Source organism: Chanos chanos, chromosome 4 (assembly GCF_902362185.1).
Source record: "Chanos chanos chromosome 4, fChaCha1.1, whole genome shotgun sequence".
Classification (NCBI taxonomy): domain Eukaryota; kingdom Metazoa; phylum Chordata; class Actinopteri; order Gonorynchiformes; family Chanidae; genus Chanos; species Chanos chanos.
In genome coordinates, this window is record NC_044498.1 from 26,923,061 (window position 1) to 26,948,639 (window position 25,579).

Below are 25,579 nucleotides of genomic sequence, written 5' to 3' on the forward strand. Positions count from 1 at the left end.
TATCTCATAAACATGATAACACGACATTTTGGCTACACTGATGGAATTTAGAGCAATATGTGGACACAGAACACACACTCCTGGTATGAAATGCCATCCGCCACATGCAAAACACATTACTGTTCTCAGATCTCAGATCCTTCACACTGAGGGGGTTCAAACACAGCGTCATCGATGACAGGTGTAGGTGCAACGCTTTCATTTCTCCTCTTCATTTCTGTCTGTCAAGCCATATTACATCTGCACATGCTGGCAAGCACACAGCTCTGATTAACAAAAAGCATGCTTCTCCTTTGAGTTTAACTCTCACACGAATATGTGTTGGGTCAAGGAGCTGAGTGTGGTGGGGCAGAGCAGCATGAATATTCATGAGGCTGTGCTTATGTAAATCTTTATGGGGCCAAAGCATGCAGAACAGACTAGGTTTTACCAGGGTCAAACTGTCTCCAGCCCACAAGCTCTCTGATGACAGAACCCCCCAGGGAAGGGACATGTGTTGATTGGTCTGTCTCTCTATCCGTTTGGTGTATATACAGAAGTGAGTGTCCTTACATTGCTGTTAAGTATCCTGAGAGAGATTCACGGGGCAATCCGGAGCTGAACACGCTCTGTGTTCATCTCTTCTCCTGGATCATCGCTGATGACCTGGAGCAGCAGGCCTAGGAGGAGACCCAGAGGCTCTCTGTTCAGACTCAGGAGTCGTCTTTCGTTCTCTGACTGTTTTCTCTTTAGAGATTGAGGCTCATCTCAAATGGAGGAGTGAAGAGATGACTCATTCTGCTCAATGCTGTAAAGAAAAAGAATGAATGGCAGAGGGCACTTTCCAATCATTCTCCATGCCATCGCATCAGGTTGCCAGCTGAATGCTACATGTCTCCCTATTTCAGAGGAATTTCCAAAGGGGAAGAGAGCTGCCTCCGTAATGTATGAGAGTTGAAAATGAGAGTTTACTGCGAACCATGAGGAGATGCGAGAATGAGAGTGGACAGTCAATTTCTGACTGAAAACCCATCCAACTAACCAGTTCTTTCATTCTCTCATCTTGCAAAATAACGATTCAAAGAAAGACAGGGCACAAATCTGGGCATGTGTGAAGTCTGTGGTCTTCAGTCAGTATTAACCTCTGTTTCACTGCAGGCACTGAACACAGGCCTCTGACTGCCCTGTTTCTGTTGACACTGAGATCTGAGATGTTTGATCATTGAAATTCACACATGAAATTCAAGAGGCTGTATTATGCCACAACACACAAAGGTCAACACCTATCTGATATGTGGCGACCAGCAGACCTGCCAAAAAGGACACGAGATTATATTGGCTCAGCTCCGATCCCAGCCAACCAACGGGATTTATCACTGTGTACCACCACAATTCTTTGACCTTTTAAAAAAGCCAGTGATCAAATTCTGCTGCGCAGTGGATTATATGTGTGTAAGGGCAAAAGATGAGCAAAGAGACAATAACCTTTAATAATGAAAACCCCAGAAATTTGGTCCATTAAAAAAGAAATATAAAAAATTTTAAATAAATAAATACATAAATAAAATGAAACACAAGAATTAGGATGAACAGTTGAGAAAGTTGTGAAATAATGCACTCTGCACCAAGGCACTGATAAGGCTGTTGTAAGATTATAGTGACATCTGAACAGACATGGTTCATGATAGGAGAACTGTTTAACCTGATGGTCTTATTACCATAGATTCAAAGTAAGCTTCACACCTTTGACGCCGCGTTACTGTTGCAGCCAAGAGCAACTGATTAAGGCAAAATACAACCAGTAATGGGCGAATGGCAGCCATCACAGACAAAAGGGGACTTTAGCATTAACACCTAGATTCTGATTTGCATCAAGCAACGTTGTAAACCTATTGTCTGTTTGCTTCATGGTATAAAAGGCCGATCACGGTAACAGTTCTCTGAGTTAAGCTGCGGCGCAAGTGGACTTGCTGCCGGGTTCCACCACCACCAAATAAAGCTTTTCTCCAAGCGCGCTTTTGCTCCGGTTCATTTACTTGTAAAATCACAAGAAAATCCAACACTGTGCTTTTGTCTCTTCACCTTAGAAAAGCTAACAGTCATATGTATACATATGTGTGTGTGTGTGTGTGTGTGTGTGTGTGTGTGTGTCTGTTTGCATCCTCTTCCTGCACAGGCAGGCAGTTGGATCTGCCCTAAGGTGCTACAGTAGTTTCCTGAACCCTAAAGGTATCTGAGGGAAACGATGGATTGAATTGTACTGTTGACTGAGAGAGAGAGAGAGAGAGAGAGAGAGAGAAAAGACGTTGAATGCTAAATCCATAAATCAATTACCAGCCCAGTCATCAATCAGTTGAACTGATACATCCCATAAGCGTCCATCAGCAGCTGTAGCCACCGCAGAGTAAAACAGCAGACAGAGTCTCTCCATAGTCTCACCCATTTTCCTACTCCACACGCATAGCAGAGCTATGGTTTGAACGCACACATAATAACATGTAAGATAAGGCAATGGGAACGAGATAAAGGAGAGGACACTCTGCTCATAGCCAGGAGTCACAGCTCTAGTTGTGTGTTAATTATGTCAGAGTGTTAATGTTGTCTGAGAGTGACACTGCTGGTATGGCCATCCTTGGCTATTGTATAATTCAGACCAGTCATTGTGCATGCAAACGCAATCCTCCTCTGCCCTGCCTCAGTGCACACTGTCTGGGAAGGTAATTATTTAGCATTAGTATTCATTTATTTACAGCCTTTTGACCTTGACTACGCAAAAGGAGCTTTCACAGACCACAAGAGGAGCAACGATATACAAGCTCAGAAAAAGACAAAGCCACTTGCTGTGGACCTGGCAAATCTGTAGATTACTATTATTATTTATTTATTTATTTTTACCACAAATAGTACTGTGTTCGATCCGCCCCGTCACACACATTATAATGCTGTATAAATTCATCTCAGATGGTGCTTTACAGTGTTTCCATTTACATTTCATCCATTACAAAGGGAGCCAAGCCAAGCCAGAGATATCCATCCACTGTGTGCAAGGAAAAGAGTACTACAGTCAGTCTAGAGTATGGCTGCTCCTTACAGATGTTGAGAGGTGTATTTTGATAACTGCTGTATTTTAATAAACAATTACTGTTAACTGTACAGAGATGAAGCCAGAGCAGCCGAGTCCAGCATGTCTGTTTCACACCATGGTGATGCGTTAGTGGAGGTGTGTGTTCTCTCTGCACAGGCTTACTGCATCACATCCTGTGCTGCAGTTTCCAGCTATTTTGTTTTCCCCACTCCGCTGTACCTAATCAACTAAAAAGCTTTTGGTTTTCCATTGCTACACCCATGCCAAAGAATATGCTTCATCTCCATTTAAAAAAAACAGCACTGGCATTTAAATGTCACAATTTTATATTAATATGATCATCTAAAGTGATGCCATTTTCACTGATCCCCCCCCCCCCACACACAACACACACACACACACACACAAAACATGTGTTCTGAACATTTAAAGCCATTAATGGAATGGAAAAATTCCAGGAGTGATGGGGGACTTCAGGTGGAATTGTGCCATTCTAACGGTGCGGTTAAAAACAGGTGGAGAACAACAGCAGCCCAAAGTGAAAATAAGGCATATACCAGACATGCTGTTAGTGAGACAATGTTATCACAGACACAGGTACGTGACAGGCAGTAATGCACCAGCCCTGGATACTGGACAGCCTGTGGGACACCGGAGGACCTGCTTTAGATTCTTTAACTATTTACTGCTGTTTAATGGAAATGTCAGTGAACGTTAACCCAAGACAGTAAAAATGTGCACACAACTTTCCTCTTACTTCTTTCCTGGCACTTCAGTTGACTTTTCTCTGTTTCTTGCCATTCTGTTGGTCTTTTATTAGTGGGCTTTACAGAATCATGTGCACACAAAGCTCCAGCTTTAGTAGAAATAAGAAACCAAATGAGGTTTGGAGCAGAGAAATACACACAGAGGAAAGAAAACAAAACAGCAAAAACAAACTAAAACAAACAAACAAAAGAATAGGGTCTAATAAAATAGGGTCTCGTTTGTATTTGCAGGGATCGCACAGCATCTCAGGGAGAACTGCTGAAACACTCTTTGAAGAATCATGATGTGAGAGCAAAGCTGAGACCTCCAGAGGTGAAGCACTGAATGCCAGAGAGTGGAGGTGACGTCTGACACACCGAGAGGATATTCAGAGGTAATGTGTACCAAAATACAAACAAATTCACAAACAGATGTTCCAATGCATTCTGATGTTGAATTCAGTTGACATGGACAACAAGCAATGTGGCCAAGGTAAAGAACTTTTCTTAGACTGTTAGTGACAAAATTTTTGACCATAATGTTTCTAGACCATTTCAAGCCTGTCTTGATAAATAATAAATTCCAGTATTTTTTCAGATAATGCTTTTAGAACATTTTACACAAGCACGATAAAAGGCCTGTAGTTATGTCACTCCTTGTTCAGTGCTCAGTGACCATTCTTCACCTCGTCTGATTTGGTTTGAGGTCACCCTACTGTGATGCCTCTTCTCTCATTCATAAGATCCAAACATCACTGGAGGACACTCACTGAGTGGCCAGTATTTACCAGGCACATGGCTCTGTGAAAGACAAACTGCATTTCACTGAAAGCAGGAGTCATGGGGGAATTCTGCACAATGATAATTCATATGATAGAACAGAAACACTGAAAACACCATTCAGAAATCTGCTGCTCAGTGTTAAGGTTGCTAAGTTGCTGACACTAACTGAAGGATTTGACTTTTTTAAAGTGATTATGTGGAGTGGTGTGAATGAAGGGCAAAATAGGAGTGAATTCGCTGAGGCAAGCAAAATTGAGATGGTGAATTTTCAACTTTTTGCAAACAAGAACCACAAGAGAACCAATCAGTTCAGCATGTGACATGTTTGGTATGTGACGTTCTCTTGAGAGGCAGGAGTAACAAAAAAAGTCCGATCAACATGGTGGAGGCTAAAGGCTACATGAAGCATGAACTTAGTCGGGGCCAGAGTGGTTGAAAAAAACTGTCTCAGCTGCTCTGGTCAGGGCAAATAGACCACTGTAGACCTTCATTTAAGCACTCGACCTTTTGAGCTAGGTGACTTGCTTGCTGTTTTCGTGACCACGCCCCCAGTGCGAAATTTCACGGTGCGAAATTCACAAGGTGTTTCACTGTGGGGAAATCTAGTGTTAGACTACTGAATGGGTACATTGGAAGTGCAGCATGAAACTATTTTTGGAAAACCAGAGAATGCATAGCTTGTTTGTGACAACAAATTCGCAAGGTGTTTCGCTGTGTGGAAACCTAGCATAAGTCCACAGTTTCTTCATTGTCAAATAAGCTCTACAGCCAACATGACAAACTGACCTCACAACAAGTATGTCGCCAGAACTCTAACCAAATCAAATCTTTCTTCTTTCATTCAATTAAAGCCAGATGAAAAAAAGACAAACACTGACAGTCAAGGTAGGCCAACATGCTTCTCTATCAAACCCCATCAACTACACTGGCATCTTAAGGAATATGTGGCAATGCCAAGGTGTGCCAGCACTGAGGAAAAGTGAAACTGCTATGCAGTGGAGCTGTGGGATATGGAGTCAAGTAGCAAACCCAGTTCAATTAATTACTGCCAAACACACATGAGGCTCTGTTCCAGCAGGCCACACAGTGCACCCTGCCAGCTGGAGCCTTCCAAACACACACACACACACACACACACACACACACTCTCTCTCTCTCTTGAGCGAGCATATGAGTTGCAGCAGGAGTGTGTTAGTGAGCTATACAGGTAGAACAACAGTGATGAACGTCTGAGTACTGCCAGTAAATTGAGACGTTTATTCAAAAATAGCGAATGGAAGAACTTCAGATGAAAAACATTGTGAAGGACTCATTAATTCATTAATCATGTGAAGGTGGGCCTCTGTGAAACTGCCTATATAATACCTAAAAAAAAACAAACAAACAAACAAAAAACAGCTGTACAGTGTATACAGGGAACAACAAACACCTTTTGCCACTGTGTGTAAAGCAATGCTTTGATAATGATAAGTTAAACCTCAAAGACAATCAGTCTATAGACGACGCACTGACAGGACTGTACCACCCTGCGGATATGGCATAACATCTCATTATTATATAGTTATCTAAAATTTACTGAATAGCAGCGGATCTAGTTGAAGACTGAAATGATGCACTGAAACAGGCTGATATTTAAGCACATTTTCATTGTGGTTGTGAGTTCCCACTGGCAGTGTGTATATGGAGCAATAATACAGATGGTACTGGGACAGTAACAGATATGGAGTGTGTTTCTCCTTTAACTGGCCCCCCCACTCAGCCCTCCCTGAGATCACTGCACCCAATTCGCTCCTCTAGTGTTTCTCTCCTCTTTACCTCCCATTAGGCAAGACTCCCCCTCACTCCACAAGCCAAACCCAACCAACCTCAGCAATAAATGAATAAAATGCGAGCAAATGATTTCCCACTTATGAAAACAGACAACTAAATGGCTGATATATGGATTGGTAACTCTTTTATGAGGAGGATCGTGGGCCTGAAATTGAATTCCTGCATGATAAATAGCAAGCATCATCTTCCCCCCGCCCAGCAGAGACCAGCGCAGCTACTTAAACACATACCACATGACTCTTTGAGAGAATGCATGCAGATGGACATCCAGAAGGGTAAAAACATTAGCTCAGTCCACTCTATCAATAAAGCATGCCAAACCTGGAAGGGAGATTGTCCTGGCCCATCTCTGTGTCTAAATGTGTCGCCTTGCAGTGGAGGGCTGCTGTGGTTGCTAGCGGCTGTCTCAGGGCATCTCAGGGGTAGTGCGACTGGAGATGAACGCTCATTTGCATAGTAGAACTGATCATGTAAAGGGCAGGTGAGAGAGGAGAGGGAAGTGGAGCAGTGACCAAAGCACTTGCCACTCCATTCCTTTCTCTGGTGAATCTGGCCTCATCCATAACTTAGAGCAGGATTATGCATGTATATCTCTGCACATGCGTGCGTGTGTTTGTGAGTGTACATGCGTGTGTGTGTGTGCGTGTACGTGCGAGTGCGTATGAGCACGTATTTGCCTCTGATAAATGTTGTGGATTACTGTAGACACTTGTTCTCTTCTGTGTAATTACAACTAATTGGAGCTTTCCCAGATGAGTGAGGATCATTCAGATGTAGTTTTAAATGATGATTTGAGAACCTTGCTCTACATCACTTATGGACAGTCTAGACTTTTCCCAAGACAGAGAAGAATAGTAACTAATGAGGTGTTGCAGAAGTAGCGCCTGCTGGAAGGTCATTAATTTTGCAGGGCTTTAATTCCCTTATTTCAGCAGCAAAAAGTTTTCTGTGCCCAACACCTTCTGGAAAGAAAACATTTTCCCACCTGTCAGTGTGTGTCTTGTTCTCAACGTAAATTTACTACTGTATTTCTGATGACTGCTATACACGTTGGTAAGACAGGGAAGACGGCAGTCAAACAGGTCCTTAAAGCTGTCAGTGCTCCTTTAGTCTGCATCCTTTTTCAACACTCCTGTTCAGGAAGGATCTTCTCTGAAATGTGCACTTCAGTCTCTGAAGAATGATTAAGAGGTTTGTATAGGGAATTGTGTGATATTGTGTGCTGTTTTTTAGTGTGCTGAAAGGTAAAAAGACCATACAGTGTGATTACACGTCTTTGTCTGTGAATGTTCCCTCATTAAAAAAAGCCAACTTTACACTGTATGAGAGTAAAGCCTTTATGCCTTATATTTTACACTGTAGGAGACTCAAATCTGCCTGGACCTCCCTGAACCATAACCATTATCAATATGAACATCTTTAAACAAAACAAAACGAAAAAAATCAACAACAGTTAATAATCAAATGTCAACACCAACACTAGGATGCTGAAAATGGGAGGGACTTGAGCAGGATACCTGAGAGTGTTGGTTTTAAAACACAGATTGTTTTCATGAGATGGACCTTTGAAAATGAAACTGTTTGTCCTCATCTCGCCTTCTCTCTGCTGGCCTGACTCATGCACTAGAAAACGCTCTGTGAGTTTTGAATCCTTTTTCAGCTGAAAATGAATAAACAAAAGGATCAAGGCAATTTATTCACTGATTGCTAAAGCCACAGTATGACAATGAAAATGAGCACAGCTGATGAAGCCACAATCAGGCTTCCTCTTAGACTATGTCCAAGGACAGTAAGGATAGGAAGCTTCTGACTGGTTGTGTAGTTGAGCATTTGGCCAGTCACTGCACAGTCGGAGACATTCCAGCGAATGAGTCAGAAGTCAATCTGAAGAGGTGAACTTCTGATGTGAAAATTAAAAATCATGACCAATTTCCCAGAGGTAAGCTAAACCAAATCAGGGTAATTAGAGTGGTGAATAGCCAGATTAGACCATTAGATCAGAAAAAAAGAAGAGATGAGGTAGTCTGATGGCTAATGCTGCACTTCAGGACACAGAGGCATTTGAACATTTGAATGGTGAAGCAGAGGAGAATATGCTAGAGAGGTGCGTGCGTATGTGTGTGTGTGTGCGTATGTGTGCGTGTGTGTGTGTGTGTGTGTGTGTGCGTATGTGTGGTGTATGTGTGTGTGTGTGTGTGTGTGTGTGTGTGTGCAATATCATAGCCACTCTGCTTCCATCACATTTTGGCAGAGTTTCTCTCAGTGCTTTCTAATGCAATTTATAGGCCACTTCCAACCATCTCCTTCAACCCCAGCACTTTAAAACCCCAACTACTTAGGATATTACACACACACACATACGCACGCACACTCACAGACACACACACACAAACTTTGTGTCCTCTGATGTGAGACCAGTATTTCCTGACCCACTCCTCTGCTCCCTGCAGTCGACTCAAATAAAGACTTAATAGTGATATAGTTGAGGGAAGCAAGAAATTCAATTAGAGCATTTCATTATTTTAATAGGCAACCAAGCTGAGTCAACACTGCAGTGCTGCGCTTGTTAAAAAATCCAGAGGATATGGTTGATTTACAACATTTTCATATGAAACTAAGACTCAAGCTATGTTGTCTGCCTCACAACCCTGTCTCCATGGGGCAGTTAAAAGCATTGCACTCCATAAAACCAGGTTTCATTAGCCGGAATCCTCATACAGACAAACTGTAAGTATGGGTTTCAGTGATCTGTCATGTCAGACAAGCCTCAGAGTCCAGCAGCTCAGTCAGGCACACTCTCACTCTTCTTCAGAGATTGTGGAGGAGACACACACACGATGCATGGACATACACAAACGCAAACACTCACAAACACACACACACACACACACGCACACACACACACACACACACACACACACACACAGAATAATAATACCTATGGTAAATTGCCAGGAGAGATGGGAGATCAGAAGGGGACAGTTTGTCTTATTTCCAGTTACCCTGCATGTGCTTTATTCCCCCCTCTCTCTTTCTCATCTCACACAATCTCTTTTGCATTCCCTCCTCCTCTGTTCTCCCTCACTCTCATTCTGTTCTCCTTCTCAGTCTTCATTTTCTTTATTTTTTATTCTCATTTTACCTCAACTTCTCTTTTTTAAACTTGTTTTCATTCTTTCACTCCCTCTCTCTCTTAAACAATATTGTCCTTCCCCTGCATGATTTCTTCTCTCTCTCTCTCTCTCTCTCTCTCTCTCTCAGTGTCAGTGTTAACCAATATCTCCCACTGTGAGTCACCTTTCAGACTGTCGTTTCCTGACGTGAGGCATGGTCTTGTCTGTCTGGGAGTGTTATCAGGGCAGCATCAGTGCTCAGTCTGCAGAGACTGCAAGAGAAGTGTGTGTGTGTGTGTGTGTGTGTGTGTGTGTGCCTGTGTGTGATGACTGTTTGTCTGACAGTACATTTATGTATGCATTCTGTCGTTCTCCAGGTCTGCTCTGGGTTCTATACAGTGTTTGTTACAGGTGAGCAGATTCTGAGTCTGATTCTAATTCTATAAATGACATTACAAGCTGTCCCTGATTTTGGGAATTGACTGGGATGTCTCTGTCTTCCCTGTAAGAGCCCTGCCTCTCTCTGTCTCTGTCAGATCTCCCTGTGCAGAGCTACTTCAACCTACTGATATGGAAAACAGAGGATGGTTCAGTAAAAATCAGAGGACGGTTTGGTAAAAATAACCCAAAAAAAACCCTGTTTATATGAAACATTATGAAGCTGTCCAAATATAAGACATTTCATAAGCAATGACTCTTTACAATAGAAACACTATTATTTCACAGTGATCTGAATTATGATGGTGACATTTTAATATGTGTGGTGTATGCGGAGGGTTTTTTTTTAGCTATTCTCAGTTTTTGGGTGTAGAGAGATTCATATGATCCATAGAACAGTCTAATCATCAAAATCACTCAGTAAAAACTAATGGACCCAGTCTATCATGCCCTAAGGACAAGTCAGACAGAGCACAAATCAAGCTTGTGAGGACTGAACAACATCAAACAGGTGTCAGCCAAGTAAACTGACGAGGGTTATAATCATATAGGAAAACACTACATATTTCAGAACAAAAAAAAAATTCAACTCATAAAATAATTTTTTCACACTGGTGCTGACCTTTCACATAACGTAAATCCATAATTCATATGAAAGGCCAAAGGAAGAGAAACAGCATGAAACAGTCCAGTAAAACAAGGGCAATGCGTGCCTTTAACGACTCCATAATGGAGCAGAGTATAGAAGCACTGAGACACAGAACAAAAGCTGTGGTGTTTAAGATGCATCCATCATTTAAACAGTCAGGAACGGGAAATTAGGATCGCTTGCCTCAAAGGCAATTTTCCTCATCTACCCCCCACTCAATAATAATCCCAGAGAGAGAGATAAACATCTGAATGTACACTGAGATCTCTTTTCCCTCTTTTCTTCTCTTTCTCTCTCTTTCACCTCCTTTAGGAGCTGTGTGAAGCTGATGTACGTCCATAATTCAGCAGGGGAATAAAAGTCGCATCTGCCGGGAGATGTAAAAGTCCCACTCCCAGGGGGCCAAGGCCTGGAGCTGGGGAGAAAATGAATTAGGGGTGAAGATATGAGACAGCTGGGCCAGTGGAGGTGGAAGCATCCCAGAGCTAGCTCTATTTTGAGTGTCTGCCAGAGGAGACATCTTCTCAGAGACATGACGATAGCCCTGTATCTTCAGAAACAAGTACCACTCAAAAGCTTCTCTTCTCTGACTGATGACAGTAGCCCATGCTTACAGAACACCAATGTCTCATCACAACTGTGTGATATTTTGCGAGATTTTTTTTCCCAGCATGGCATTCTCTGAAGCGATACTGAGGAAAACATGCTTCTCTTGATTCACAGTGACACAGAGAACTAGACAATGTAATATAATAACCTCAGTCATAATTTGATACAGTTTCACAATTTCAAATCCAGAAATGAAAGAAAAAAAGAGTTAATGAAAAACCTTTAGAAATTATTACTAAGGTGCATATGTTTGATGCTCAAATAATGTGCTATGAGATTCACACATTTTTTGAGAGATTTTGAACCCCAGCATTTGAGTTTCCCCATCAACTAACAATGCAATGACTGGGCTTTGACCACTCACTTTCCCTGTTCTACCCTCTGAACCCAATGACTAAAAACAACAGATTAAACAGCAGAGCTACATTATCAGTTAAACAACATTTGTCCAGAATTTACTAAAGCTGTCTGCATCTGTCCAGTTTAACCTGAGTTCTGTTTGGTCATCTGTCCAGTTTAACCTGAGTTCTGATTGGTCATCCGTCCAGTTTAACCTGAGTTCTGATTGGCCTCCCTGTGTCCTGAGGGAGGCAGAAGTCACAGACAACATGTGTCCTTCAATAATTCCACAACTTACAGAATTCCAGAACTGCTGTAATTGTGCTGGATCTTTCTTAGTACAAAGCCATCACTTCTCCAATACACACCTTGCCAAGCCTCTGAGAGCAGGTTACCCCTTAAAGACAGGCCAGGGCAGGCTTAATGCATAAGTGCAGAACCTCCAGGCTGTTAGCATGTTGGATCTCTATTTACTCTGGAAGGGTACCAGCTTTGGTTATTAAAAAAAAAACAGTAATGACACACGACACAGCTGACCCTTCTCATTAAAACAGCCAAGCTGTTTAAATACACACACCGTGTCCACATCTCATTAGACTATCCGGCTCCTAGCACACACCACACTTCCTTTACCCACCCACCAACAACTTCAACTGGAACAACACTCAAACCCAGCACTAATTCATTTCTACATCTTATTTACTGGCTCATGTTCAGGCTCATGTTGATGATATGTATGCAAGCGTGTGTGTGTGTGTGTGTGTGTGTGTGTGTGTAAGAGAGTTCTTCTTTGGGGACATTCATGCACTACAGCCCAAAGCTGTGCTTTGCTGCTGTGTAGAGTAGCTCTGACCAGCTGTATGGAATGAGGAGAGATGCAGTCACAAATACAGTCAACAGATGCATACATACACACATACAACACACACACCCACAACACATAGATACACATGCACAGACATACACAAAGACACACATACAACACACACAACACACTAACAGAATAGAGTGAAACTGTGTCACTGAGGAGTATGTGAGGCTGTGTTAGGGAAGACAGGTGACTGCGTTACACTATATGGGACAGCAGGACTAAACTACTGAAGGCATTTGCTAAAATGTGTTTAAATAAAACAATTAAACAGCAAAATGTGTTTTGACCCACATGTATTTCCCTATTTTAGCTTAATTTATTACATTATTTACTGTATATTTCACATGATTTTATCCACTTCTTTGAAATACAGTAAAGACAATTCATTGGAAAATGCTGACTAGCGATGAGGACCAATGGTGATTTGTGTGACTGTGTATGACGTATGAATGGTTTGGTGAATGAGTGATTTGTGTAACTGTATGTAACTGTGTATAATGAGTCATCCATTGAACTGGGCTTTTCCCAGCGGGGGCGGGAGAACCTTCATAAGACCAGGGAAATCTATCATTCCTGACTCCTTCCCCATGCACCCACACACAAGGTCACCATCCAACACTGGTGTCACTTCCAATGCAATCATAGCTGAGCCGGAGGCATCACACAGCTCAGAGGTTTCACAGAAATTATATTTATGAATCACAGACCGCAATCACTTGAGCACTGGCGGTGAGCTGACATCCAAAATAATGTCACCAAAGTCCTCACAAGCCTCCTCATGGGACTCCTCAGCGTGTGCTTGGCCTGTTTGCAGTGGCTGGAAGGGACGGAGGTGCTATGTGGACACGTCCCTGCTGGTCTGAACAGCAGAGTTAAAAGCCATCAGAGAGGACATACACTGTCAGTGGTCTCCACTTCCACTGATAATGAGCAACAAAGCAACAAGGTCACACTTTGGGGTCTGGACTCAGGACAGAACAGAATGTTCTACATCAGACATAGGCAGTCCTCGTCTTATCCAGGACTGTTCTACTTCATCCATACACACTCATTCAGCCAGACAAGGCTATGATTAGTCACCGGAAACAGTATTATCAATTAATTATCTTACTAATTAACTAATGAATAGGACATTACACAGAGGCTCGATGTTCACCCCATGTAATTGGTGGTTCGTGAATTATGAAACTACTAACTAAACTGAAAACTATTTAGATTGCATAGTTGATAGACTGACTGGCCAGGTTACATAATAAGATGTTTACCAGCATTCTCATCCTCTGGTATTGACATTAATCCACTGCCACAACTCTCACTTCTTCAACTTGTCATCTCCCTCACCAGTTGACTAAGCACAAAGACAGCCACCTCAGTCAAACTTTTACATTTAACATGCTGGCTAAAAAGAGTGTTTGTTGTTTATGTTTCTGTGACAATTTCCTTTCCATGGCTTGGGGGAAAGATTTCCTGTGTGATAAGGAGTGTTGGCCATGGTATGAAGCATGTTAAGCATGTAACCAGTGCCCACTGCGAACTGGTGAACACATCATTAAAACTCTGCAGCCTTCAGTAAAAATGACCTTACCATGAGAACAAACTCCCTCCTTTTCCTCAGTGGTGGGCTCTGAGGAAAAAAATCTCTGGCACAGAAAATTGCTTCTATGGAGATCCATTCACTCCCTTTGGAAAAGTGTCCTGAATGGGGAGAAATTATTCTGAATTTACACAGATGTTCACAGCATAAATTGGCTGGGTCACCAGGTCAACTTTTTATTACCATGTAGAGATATAACTGTACCTGTAATTGCAAAGAACTGTGCAAGCAATGTTGTTCAAGAAGAGCACTGTTTGTATCAGATGGGAAGATTGGCTTGAAAATCTGACTGGACGAAACAAATCTCTTCCCACCCACACGTGCAGACATATGAGTCAAGGTAAGATGAACAGAAAGGAGCTGACCTTTCGTGGGGTGGAGGGCATTCAACTGCCTTACCTGTGGAGGATGAGCTGATGTAAGCAGTACTCATTTGATCGACCTGTGTCAGAGCACAGGAGCAGTGACCAGTGACACACCAGAAGAGTTTTCACACACCCTGCCACCTGGGGGCACGTTACCCCCAGCACTGCCCTTCCCAGGCTTCACCACTGCAGTGATACCATGGGCTCTGATCACATTACCGCATGTGGAAAAAAACAGTAACCAGGGCAGTCAACATACAGGAGGATGTATACACCCTAACTAGTATGTGAGACAACCGTGAATCATTTTATCATTATTATAAACCCACCACTATAGACCCATGCTGTTCTGCAGTGTGTATTGTGAGTGACTGTTTGGGTCCATTCTATATTAATGGGTTTCTCACTATGGGTGTATAATGGTGTGTTTGACACACTGAATGTATCTGGTTGCAGAAGTGTTGTCTGTGTGGATGTCCATTGATCAGTTTTCATAAGATTCTCAGATTACAGCTACTGTTACCGCATGTAGCTCTGGGTTTCTGCTGAGGGCATTAACTCCAATGCACAATGTTAAAACCAAGCAGAAACAGACAAGAGATCAGTGTCCAGTTACACTGGCACACACACACACACACACACAAACACACAAACACACACTACAGAGAATACAAACATGAACTCATGAAACCTGCTTTGGAATTTACCATTCAGTGTAAACAACACGGAAAAATACTAACTCTGTAACCCGGCAATTACACAAACAACCATTCTCAAATGATTTTACTGCCCAACAATTATTATCTGTGGAAGCTGGAACAAGTGGAAGATCCCGATAGGCGATCCTGAAGTGGCACAGAATGAGGGCAGGAAAGGCAGCTCACAGTGAGTAATCTGTAGCACTCTGAAAACATGACCACCACACTCCCTCTGCACTACTGTTCATGCAGCTTGTTCAGATAGGATGATGCATTGGAGTGGTCAAGTTCAACAAAATAACACTCAGGAAAGAAAGAAAGAACGCTGCAGTGATAGAGTTATAAGTGGAGAGTCTCCCCTTGCGGTCTTCTCCACATTTGAAACAAATGAGGCTCCAATTTGAGCGGAAATGCTCTCTTATACCAGCCCAGTACAGCCAGGGCACTGCTCTTATACCAGCCCAGTACAGCCAGGGCACTGCTCTTATACCAGCCCAGTACAGCCAGGGCACTGCTCTTATACCAGCCCAGTACAGCCAGGGCACTGCTCTTATATCAGCCCAGTACAGCCAGGGCACTGCTCTTATACCAGCTCAGTACAGCCAGGGCACTGCTCTTATACCAGCCCAGTACAGCCAGGGCACTGCTCTTATACCAGCCCAGTACAGTCAGGGCACTGCTCTTATACCAGCCCAGTACAGCCAGGGCACTGCTCTTATACCAGCCCAGTACAGCCAGGGCACTGCTCTTATACCAGCCCAGTACAGCCAGGGCACTGCTCTTATACCAGCCCAGTACAGCCAGGGCACTGCTCTCTTATACCAGCCCAGTACAGTCAGGGCACTGCTCTTATACCAGCCCAGTACAGCCAGGGCACTGCTCTTATACCAGCCCAGTACAGCCAGGGCACTGCTCTTATACCAGCCCAGTACAGCCAGGGCACTGCTCTTATACCAGCCCAGTACAGTCAGGGCACTGCTCTTATACCAGCCCAGTACAGCCAGGGCACTGCTCTTATACCAGCCCAGCACAGCCAGGGCACTGCTCTTATACCAGCCCAGTACAGTCAGGGCACTGCTCTTATACCAGCCCAGTACAGCCAGGGCACTGCTCTTATACCAGCCCAGTACAGTCTGGGCACTGCTCTTATACCAGCCCAGTACAGCCAGGGCACTGCTCTTATACCAGCCCAGTACAGCCAGGGTACTGCTCTTATACCAGCCCAGTACAGTCAGGGCACTGCTCTTATACCAGCCCAGTACAGCCAGGGCACTGCTCTTATACCAGCCCAGTACAGTCAGGGCACTGCTCTTATACCAGCCCAGTACAGCCAGGGCACTGCTCTTATACCAGCCCAGTACAGCCAGGGCACTGCTCTTATACCAGCCCAGTACAGCCAGGGCACTGCTCTTATATCAGCCCAGTACAGCCAGGGCACTGCTCTTATATCAGCCCAGTACAGCCAGGGCACTGCTCTTATACCAGCCCAGTACAGCCAGGGCACTGCTCTTATATCAGCCCAGTACAGCCAGGGCACTGCTCTTATACCAGCTCAGTACAGCCAGGGCACTGCTCTTATACCAGCCCAGTACAGCCAGGGCACTGCTCTTATACCAGCCCAGTACAGTCAGGGCACTGCTCTTATACCAGCCCAGTACAGTCAGGGCACTGCTCTTATACCAGCCCAGTACAGTCAGGTTGCTGCGCTACCAATGGCTAATTTAGTCTGCATGCCAACACAAACACACTGCACTCACATACTGACTGAAAAAATGATCTGTAATGATATTAATATTTAATATTAATAATATTTTCTGTCACAGCCTGCACCTTATCTTTTGGACTTTTAGTTTGATATGTCTCTGTGCTCCTGTTCTGTCTGTCTCTGCCCCTCACCTGTTCCTGTTTGTCTCGTTTATTAACCTTGTTAATTTGGACCAATCATGTTTGCCCTGTTTAGTTTCCCTCTGTATTTAAGCCCTTGTGTTTCCCTTGTCTCTTGTCTATCGTTGTTTGTGTTTTGAGCACACTGTTATGCTGCACCTTTTTCGTTCGTTCCAGTTTGTACTTGTATTTTGATCTTAATTTTAAGTAAAGTCCTCCGTTTTGTCACCTTCATCGTGTCTTTGCACTTGGGTCCTGCACCACACCACCAGCGTGACATTTTCCCTGATTTTGGGACAGCATATTAGCCAATCTAAGACAAAATAGCTCATTTCTGGGCCTTCAACAGTCATGGCTCCACTGACACTGAATACAGTCTCAGTCCAAAGTGACATGGTCCCATTTCAAGATAAAAGCACACACCTAAACACACCACAATGCCACACACCTAAACACACCCCAGCACAACTACACCTCACACCCAAACACACCCCAACACCGCTACGCCACACTAGACACTATCCTATGCTGGTGCATTGGCATGCCCTCTCTGTCGGTCACACACGCACTGATACTAAGCCAGAATAAAAAGATGGGGATCAGGTTTAATTCACTGTCATTTCTGCTCCATTTCATTCAGCTGGAGCATGGAAGTGCATTTGCTTCCATCCCAGCGGGACCGTTTTACTGCAGCAGTCAGAGGGAAACGAAGCCCTGTGATTTATCCCAAACAGGTAAATCTGGGCACTATGACTATTCATATTTCCAGACAACAGTGCTGGGAACCTGTTTATTATTAGATCATAAACTCTGGGGCCGGCCATGTGGACGTGATGCTCTCACAATGCCTGCTGAAATGCAGCCAAAAAAGAAAAGAAAAGAAGAGAAAAGATGGCTTCGTTCCCAGATGCAGTGCTAGCTAAATCTTTATCACAGCATAAATTTTAGCACTTGTCTGCATGCAAAATAACATATATTATTTTGTGATAAGTTTAAAGAGATAACAGCTGAGCGTTGACCTATGAAATAACCTTTACTCAGCGATGAGTGGTGGGTAGATCGGCAGAGGGTACTGTGTCACAGAGAAAGATCTTACCCTATGTTAGCCAGATAGCTTAAACAAACATGTTGTCAAAAGTCAGGATAGAATCGAAATATAACCTAACAAACAAATGTAAAACAGTAGCTGTGTCGCATTCACATTAAAATAAATAAATAAACATATAAATAAATCTCTGTGCCAAAGAGATGAGAGAAATGCAGGTTATCCAAGTGATGTGGGTTCAAATCAAGACAAAGAGACATCCTCCCCAACCTCCACTCACTGTTACACTCCTTCAGGTCTTAGTCTTATTAAGCTAAACATGATGTATGGAAGTCATGAAATCTTTATGTATTTTTAAATAGAGAGTCTGTGTGGAAAAGGTCATTCATTCACTTTGGCATCACAACGGTAAGTGACAGAAGAGTGAAAGCACTAAAGTCACCATACGTGTTACTGCAAGACTGAATACAGGTCAAATGAATTAATCACCAAATCAATGAACTGTTTTGATGATTAAAAACAACGCCTGTATGTTGTTCTTTTTCAGTTTCATCAATATTTAACTGAGCAGATTGAGTACTCAAGAGCAGTTGAAATTCAGAAGCCAACCTGTTATGAAAATAAATCTCAAGCATGTCTTACTAAAATACAGTTCAGATCTACAAGGTTCTGTCAATGACAACACAACCAAAATCTGACTCAGTTCAGCTTTGAAATAAGGGTTTCACGAAAGAAATACAATTTTTACATAAAAGTTTCTCAGCTGTGTTTAATCAGGTTGCAAATCTGAGGAGAATAAGAGGTAAATATTTTGGCCAAATCTGGCCAGCCATCTTGTGAGACCATCTGACTTTTCTGAGCACCCCAGGTCATATTCCCTGACGTGGGACAGCAGCGTTCCTGAACAGGAATGCCTTCTGACAGGGAAGAATTCTGTTCAAAAACCCAAGCTTTTGTTTGGCAAAACATCTGTTCAATCCGTGCATCTGAATCAGACACTGATCTGAGTAAAGCGTAACATTTATACCCATTCAGAACTAGCACATAAAGAAACAAAAGGGGTCGTACAAAAAAAGGGCCTTCAAAGACCTTCTCTGACATTTGACTGTGAGTGGAGTAATGTGGGAAGAACTGGAGAGATGTAGAGACCCACACAGGGTTATTAGCCAATGTCACAGAAACCATCATTTTGCAGTGTACATACTAAGTCATAATGTGTCACTGCATTATGGAGATATGGCAGAGGGGAGAGACCAGCAGAGAAACCCTTTGTGGCCTGTCATTCTTTGCCTCTGCAATTTCTCAGTTTAATCACAATATGGAAAGCGATGCTTTGTTGTCCTAAATTTCTAACAAAATCTGATTTGCGAACTCTTTCTCTGATTTGAAATTTCACATTATTGGGATATTGCTCTTTTGTATTAACTTATTTCTTACTCACACAGAGAGAATTCAGTCAGAGACTACAAGAGGCTCTTAAAATTTGCATAGATTTAGAATTACTTGCAAAAAAAAGAACAATTTGTTTCAGTTTAAGATTTTTTCCCTCAGCAAATGGTATTCTTAGATGATCCAAACATTGCCAACACAGACTCTGCTGTGAGTAAAGCAATTATGAAGGCAATTTATGAGAATAACATGGGAAAATGAAAGAGCCTACTCCCTGGTACACCACTGCCCCAGGGCATTATGGGAAGTTTACAGATTCCTCAGAGGGGCTGATAGGACCTGACCCGCCAACACTATACAACTAATAATTAAACTATTTACATGGCTGGTGAACAATATTCACACAAAGTGCCTCTCCTTACTGACACAGAACTACAGATAAATAAAAGGTCTAGGTATGGTTAGAGCTTGAGTTAACGATTGCGAGTCGACTCATCTTAGCCTTTTTGAAACTCTGCCTTTCTTCAATACACGAATGAGGACTTGGACCAGTGCTGTGAGCACAGGCCTGGCAGAAAAGGTCTGCTGGGCACACGGCTTTTGATTTGGCACTGAGGTTGTACGGTTTGCGGGGATCCTGGGTGGCATTATAATGTCATGTTTAAATTCAGCTAACCCTTATTAGAGAGCCATGTAACGCTGACTGAATTCTATGAACTTAAACTACACATTATCCTCCTGGATAATTTTACGTTTGAACCAAGCCATTAGTCACCCACTTGATTCCATTACTTATATTTTTTTAAATGACAGGTTTCAAGGTCAGTGTTGAACCAAGGCCAGATTTTGAGAAAAAAAAAATTAAAAACCCACTGAGAGCTGACATTCCTGAAAGCTTTCTGGCCAAAGCCATTTCTGAGTGTATCATGACTTTGAACAGTAAATCCAACCACTGAGGTCATTTAACCAAACTGGATAATTTTTCTTTCTGCATACTCTGAATCTCACAAGCAGGGCTCACTCTGAGAGAGAGAGAGAGGAAGAGAGAGAGAGAGAGAGAGAGAGAGAGAGAGAGAGAGAGCTAACCTAAGGTTTCATTGGACGGAATGGAGAGAGGAAAGTTCTTAAAGAACTTCATACCTCAGCTCAATGGGCCAAGACCAATTTTTAATCAAATGCTCTCTGCGGACGTGAACTCATATGTAGTTTTTTAGCTGCATTTGCTAATCTTACAGCTGAATTCACTTATGAGACCAAAATTGTACAATAAAAAAACCATCAGATCTGCAGAACAGAATACAGAAATTCACAATGGTGCTATAATTTCATAACAAACATTCAACTTTGTTGTCCCCAGCAATGGGAAGGTAATCACTAGGGACGTAACGATTCATTGTAGCATGATACCTCGGGGTGCAAAAATGTGACGGTACGCATCGTAGGCCTATATGTTGGACGGTTTTGGTCATCAGCTCTACTTATATTTTTGTATTATAATCACTTAACATATATTTTATTTCAAATGTTTAGACAAACAAATACATACTAACACCAAATATAACAAGCACTACATTACAATTTATCAGCTGTAGTAAATAAATATGTAAAATGAAATTGGTCACCTGTATCATGATTTCTGTTACCAGTGCACAAAGTAATACGTCAGTGCTTCCAGCATTGCAAACGAGGCCTCACATTTTACATGTTTCAGTCACAGACAGAAAAAAGAGGTTTCAGTAGCATACTAGCAGCGTCAGCATGAAACGTAATAAGTGTGGCTAGAGCTAAGATTGAAATCGAGGATGTGCCATCTTCCTTTAAATCATAAGTGTGGCCTTCCAATCATTCAACAGGAGAATGGCGACAAATTAACTGACAAAATGAAGATGGTATGCAAACACCGTAGAAAACTATCAGCTACACTACTGCTAATACCACAAATATGATGCAGAATCTACAACGCCACCACGACAAAGTCCAGTCAGTGAGAAAGAGAGTGCTTAAAGGCCAAACTGTTCTTGAAAAAAAATTTGCACCCCTGTTGCAACAGCAGAAGATATCACCAGATCCATAGGAGTGTTTATCGCTAAAGACAAGAGACCATTCTCAGTAGGCGACAACGAAGGATTTCGCCTACTAGTTTAGACACTAGAGCCCAAATACAACATCCCGTCACACCCGAACTTTAGTCAGTCCAGTTTATTTATTTATTTGTTTATTTAAATTTTCAGTTAACTTTATAAGAAATGCTGCTGGGAGCTCCATGCACTTTTTGTTTTAAGATAATGTTGAAAAGTTCTCTTTAAGTTAAACATATGCTTAAAGACATTTCAATGAAGTTTTGGGTTGGAGTTATTCTAAATTTTGACACCAAGATTTTCATTTTTACTGCAAATATATATCGGTTCCAAATATCGGGTTATCAGTCTCCTTGATTACTAATAATCAGTATCTGTATTTGCCCTGAAAAAAAAATACATTGGTTGACCCCTTATCCCTAGTAATCACATTTTGTTTATGGAGTTAGATACACTTCTGTGGAATAACTCATAAATAACCAGCTATAAAAAGATAAGAAACATCCCCAGGTCCCTGCAGTTTTCATCTTTAGCCATGGGTTCAGTGAAAATGAAAGTACATACGTGATGAAAGAAACTCATTAGCAATATTCAGTGGACATATGCACAGTGTGATCTACTGTGAGAGTACATTTCACAAAATTCACAGGAATCTTTCCATGACACACTGCTCTTTAAAACCTTAACACACACTGATGTCAGGCTATAGCAAGCAGCCAGACCTCTACAGGGTGTGGATCCATTCCATCACCGAAATAAAGAGAATCCTCTCTGATGTTTGCACCTTTGGAGCGTCCTGTGGTAAGACTGTCATGTGGTAACACGGTTCTGTGGTAAGTCTGTGCTGTATTAAGTCTGTGCTGTAGTAAGTCTGTTCTGTAATCAGTCTGTGTTGCAGTAAGTCTGTGCTGTAGTGAAACTGTGTTGGGATAAGTCTGTGCTGTAACAAGACTGTGCTTTAGTAAGACTGTGCTGCAGTAAGTCTGTGCTGTAGTAAGACTGTGTTGGGCTAAGTCTAGGCTGCAGTAAGACTGTGTTGGGGTAAGTCTGTGCTGTAGTAAGACTGTGTTGGGGTAAGTCTGTGCTGCAGTAAGTCTGTGTTGGGGTAAGTCTGTGCTGCAGTAAGTCTGTGTTGGGGTAAGTCTATGCTGTAGTAAGTCTGTGTTGGGGTAAGTCTATGCTGTAGTAAGTCTGTGCTGTAGTGAGACTGTGCCGTAGTAAGTCTGTGTTGGGGTAAGTCTGCGCTGTAGTAAGTCTGTGTTGGGGTAAGTCTGCGCTGTAGTAAGTCTGTGTTGGGGTAAGTCTGCGCTGTAGTAAGTCTGTGTTGGGGTAAGTCTGTGTTGGGGTAAGTCTGCGCTGTAGTAAGTCTGTGTTGGGGTAAGTCTGTGTTGGGGTAAGTCTGCGCTGTAGTAAGTCTGTGTTGGGGTAAGTCTGCGCTGTAGTAAGTCTGTGTTGGGGTAAGTCTATGCTGTAGTAAGTCTGTGTTGGGGTAAGTCTGCGCTGTAGTAAGTCTGTGTTGGGGTAAGTCTATGCTGTAGTAAGTCTGTGCTGTAGTGAGACTGTGCCGTAGTAAGTCTATGTTGGGGTAAGTCTGCGCTGTAGTAAGTCTGTGTTGGGGTAAGTCTGCGCTGTAGTAAGTCTGTGTTGGGGTAAGTCTGTGTTGGGGTAAGTCTGCGCTGTAGTAAGTCTGTGTTGGGGTAAGTCTGTGTTGGGGTAAGTCTGCGCTGTAGTAAGTCTGTGTTGGGGTAAGTCTGTGTTGGGGTAGGTCTGTGTTGGGGTAAGTCTGCGCTGTAGTAAGTCTGTGTTGGGGTAAGTCTATGCTGTAGTAAGTCTGTGTTGGGGTAAGTCTGTGTTGGGGTAGGTCTGTGTTGGGGTAAGTCTGCGCTGTAGTAAGTCTGTGTTGGGGTAAGTCTGTGTTGGGGTAAGTCTGCGCTGTAGTAAGTCTGTGTTGGGGTAAGTCTTTGCTGTAGTGAGACTGTGCCGTAGTAAGTCTGTGTTGGGGTAAGTCTGTGCTGTAGTAAGTCTGTGTTGGGGTAAGTCTGCGCTGTAGTAAGTCTGTGTTGGGGTAAGTCTGTGTTGGGGTAAGTCTATGCTGTAGTAAGTCCATGTTGGGGTAAGTCGGCGCTGTAGTAAGTCTGTGTTGGGGTAAGTCTGTGCTGTAGTAAGACTGTGTTGGGGTAAGTCTGTGCTGTACTAAATCTGTGTTGGGGTAAGTCTGCGCTGTAGTAAGTCTGTGTTGGGGTAAGTCTGCGCTGTAGTAAGTCTGTGTTGGGGTAAGTCTGTGTTGGGGTAAGTCTGCGCTGTAGTAAGTCTGTGTTGGAGTAAGTCTATGCTGTAGTAAGTCTGTGTTGGGGTAAGTCTGCGCTGTAGTAAGTCTGTGTTGGGGTAAGTCTGTGCTGGGGTAAGTCTGCGCTGTAGTAAGTCTGTGTTGGAGTAAGTCTATGCTGTAGTAAGTCTGTGTTGGGGTAAGTCTGCGCTGTAGTAAGTCTGTGTTGGGGTAAGTCTGTGCTGTACTAAATCTGTGTTGGGGTAAGTCTGTGCTGTAGTAAGACTGTGTTCGGGTAATTCCGTGTTCGGGTAAGTCTGTGTTGGGGTAAGTCGTAAGTCTGCGCTGTAGTAAGTCTGTACTGTGGTAAATCTGTGTTGGGGTAAGTCTGTGTTGGGGTAAGGCTGTGCTGTGGTAAGGCTGTACTGGAAAAGAACAGTTCCTCTTAACACTGGATGAGCTTTGCGTGTGCACGCACGTGCATGTTTTTGTGTGTCCACTGGTGATGGTATTGAAGGTGAGACATGGAAGGTTGTCAGATGGTGCGCCTGTGTAGCCACGCCTGCATAGGGCAGAAATGTGAGCTTTCCAATATCATCCTCTGTCACACACACAAAGGAGGAAAAAGGACTACGTCTTACACAAGGGCCTTCCAAACCTGAATTATCCACAAACATAAGGACCCAGCACTGCAAGTAAACCAGGCTGCAAGTGACACATCACAACTATTCATCTTAAAGAAGAGACAAACAGTGAATATTCACCATGACATCACACAGTGATATGCAGAGGCCACTGAGTCACTGAGCATGCTCAAAGACCCAGGCTCCCAGCCATGAAGCCTCAGCAAGCTCTAATTAAAAGACTCCAGGGGGCTAAACCTCCCACTAAGACTGACTCCTCAGCACACTGGCCTGTGTAATATTTTAGCACACAGAATTGCCATTTGCGTTAGCTTTAGGGCTAACTGAGTGGGACTTGACCGATGTCATGTGACCTATCACGCAAGCATGATTCATCTTTGACTCCAGCTGGTGTCGAGACTGTTACTGCCCACCATCCATTTTTATAGAAAAACTGAATCATTACTGATAGAGTGTAGGAATTTGGTTATGAAATGACAAATAGTACTCTTACACTAGGTCCCTTACACATGATGGAACAGATGTTTGTCGCCTCTACACTGGCAGAAACTAGATTTATTTAAAAAAAAAAAAAAAAGTTGGATTCAATTCAAAGGCTAAAGATGGATGTTATGCTGACGTTCACTATGTTGAAATATGATGGCTGTCCTATAGCTCACCAAAACAAAATGCTTCATCACAAAACTAAACAATTATCAAGTCTATAATTAACCAGTAGACACTTATATAAGAGGAGAAATCAATGTTAGGTATCTGTAGGTGTAGTGGACTAACAGCTGGAGTCAAAGTACCATTGTACCACTATTTTAAACTAACTGTTCTGTAATAGGTTGTCACCTGTAACATTGTTGGACATCACAGTAAAGATATGCACAGCAGTCTGTGGGTAATGGAGATTCTTTGGTGATTACAGTTAGATTAAAATCACATTTACTTATAACATTTAGGAATTAGAATCAAATTTAGAATAACATTTTGCCAAGACAGGCAGCAGTAATAAATACGGTTGCATTAAACATGACTGCTGTGTTTTATTGTTATTTATCATTATGATTTATTATATTATAAACATGTTTGAAAGTTAGGCTACAAAACCCTTTGTGCAGTATCACATTTTGATGTAATTCATAAGCACCAGAACACACACACATACATACATAGGCTACATACATAG

At 42.7% G+C, this 25,579-nt stretch overlaps 1 protein-coding gene across 2 annotated transcripts in view; it reads right to left on the minus strand.

Annotated features, from left to right (window-relative positions):
- nkain2 (sodium/potassium transporting ATPase interacting 2) overlaps positions 1–25,579 on the minus strand; it is a 109,238-nt gene that overhangs the window by 82,809 nt on the left and 850 nt on the right. The window lies entirely within an intron of this gene.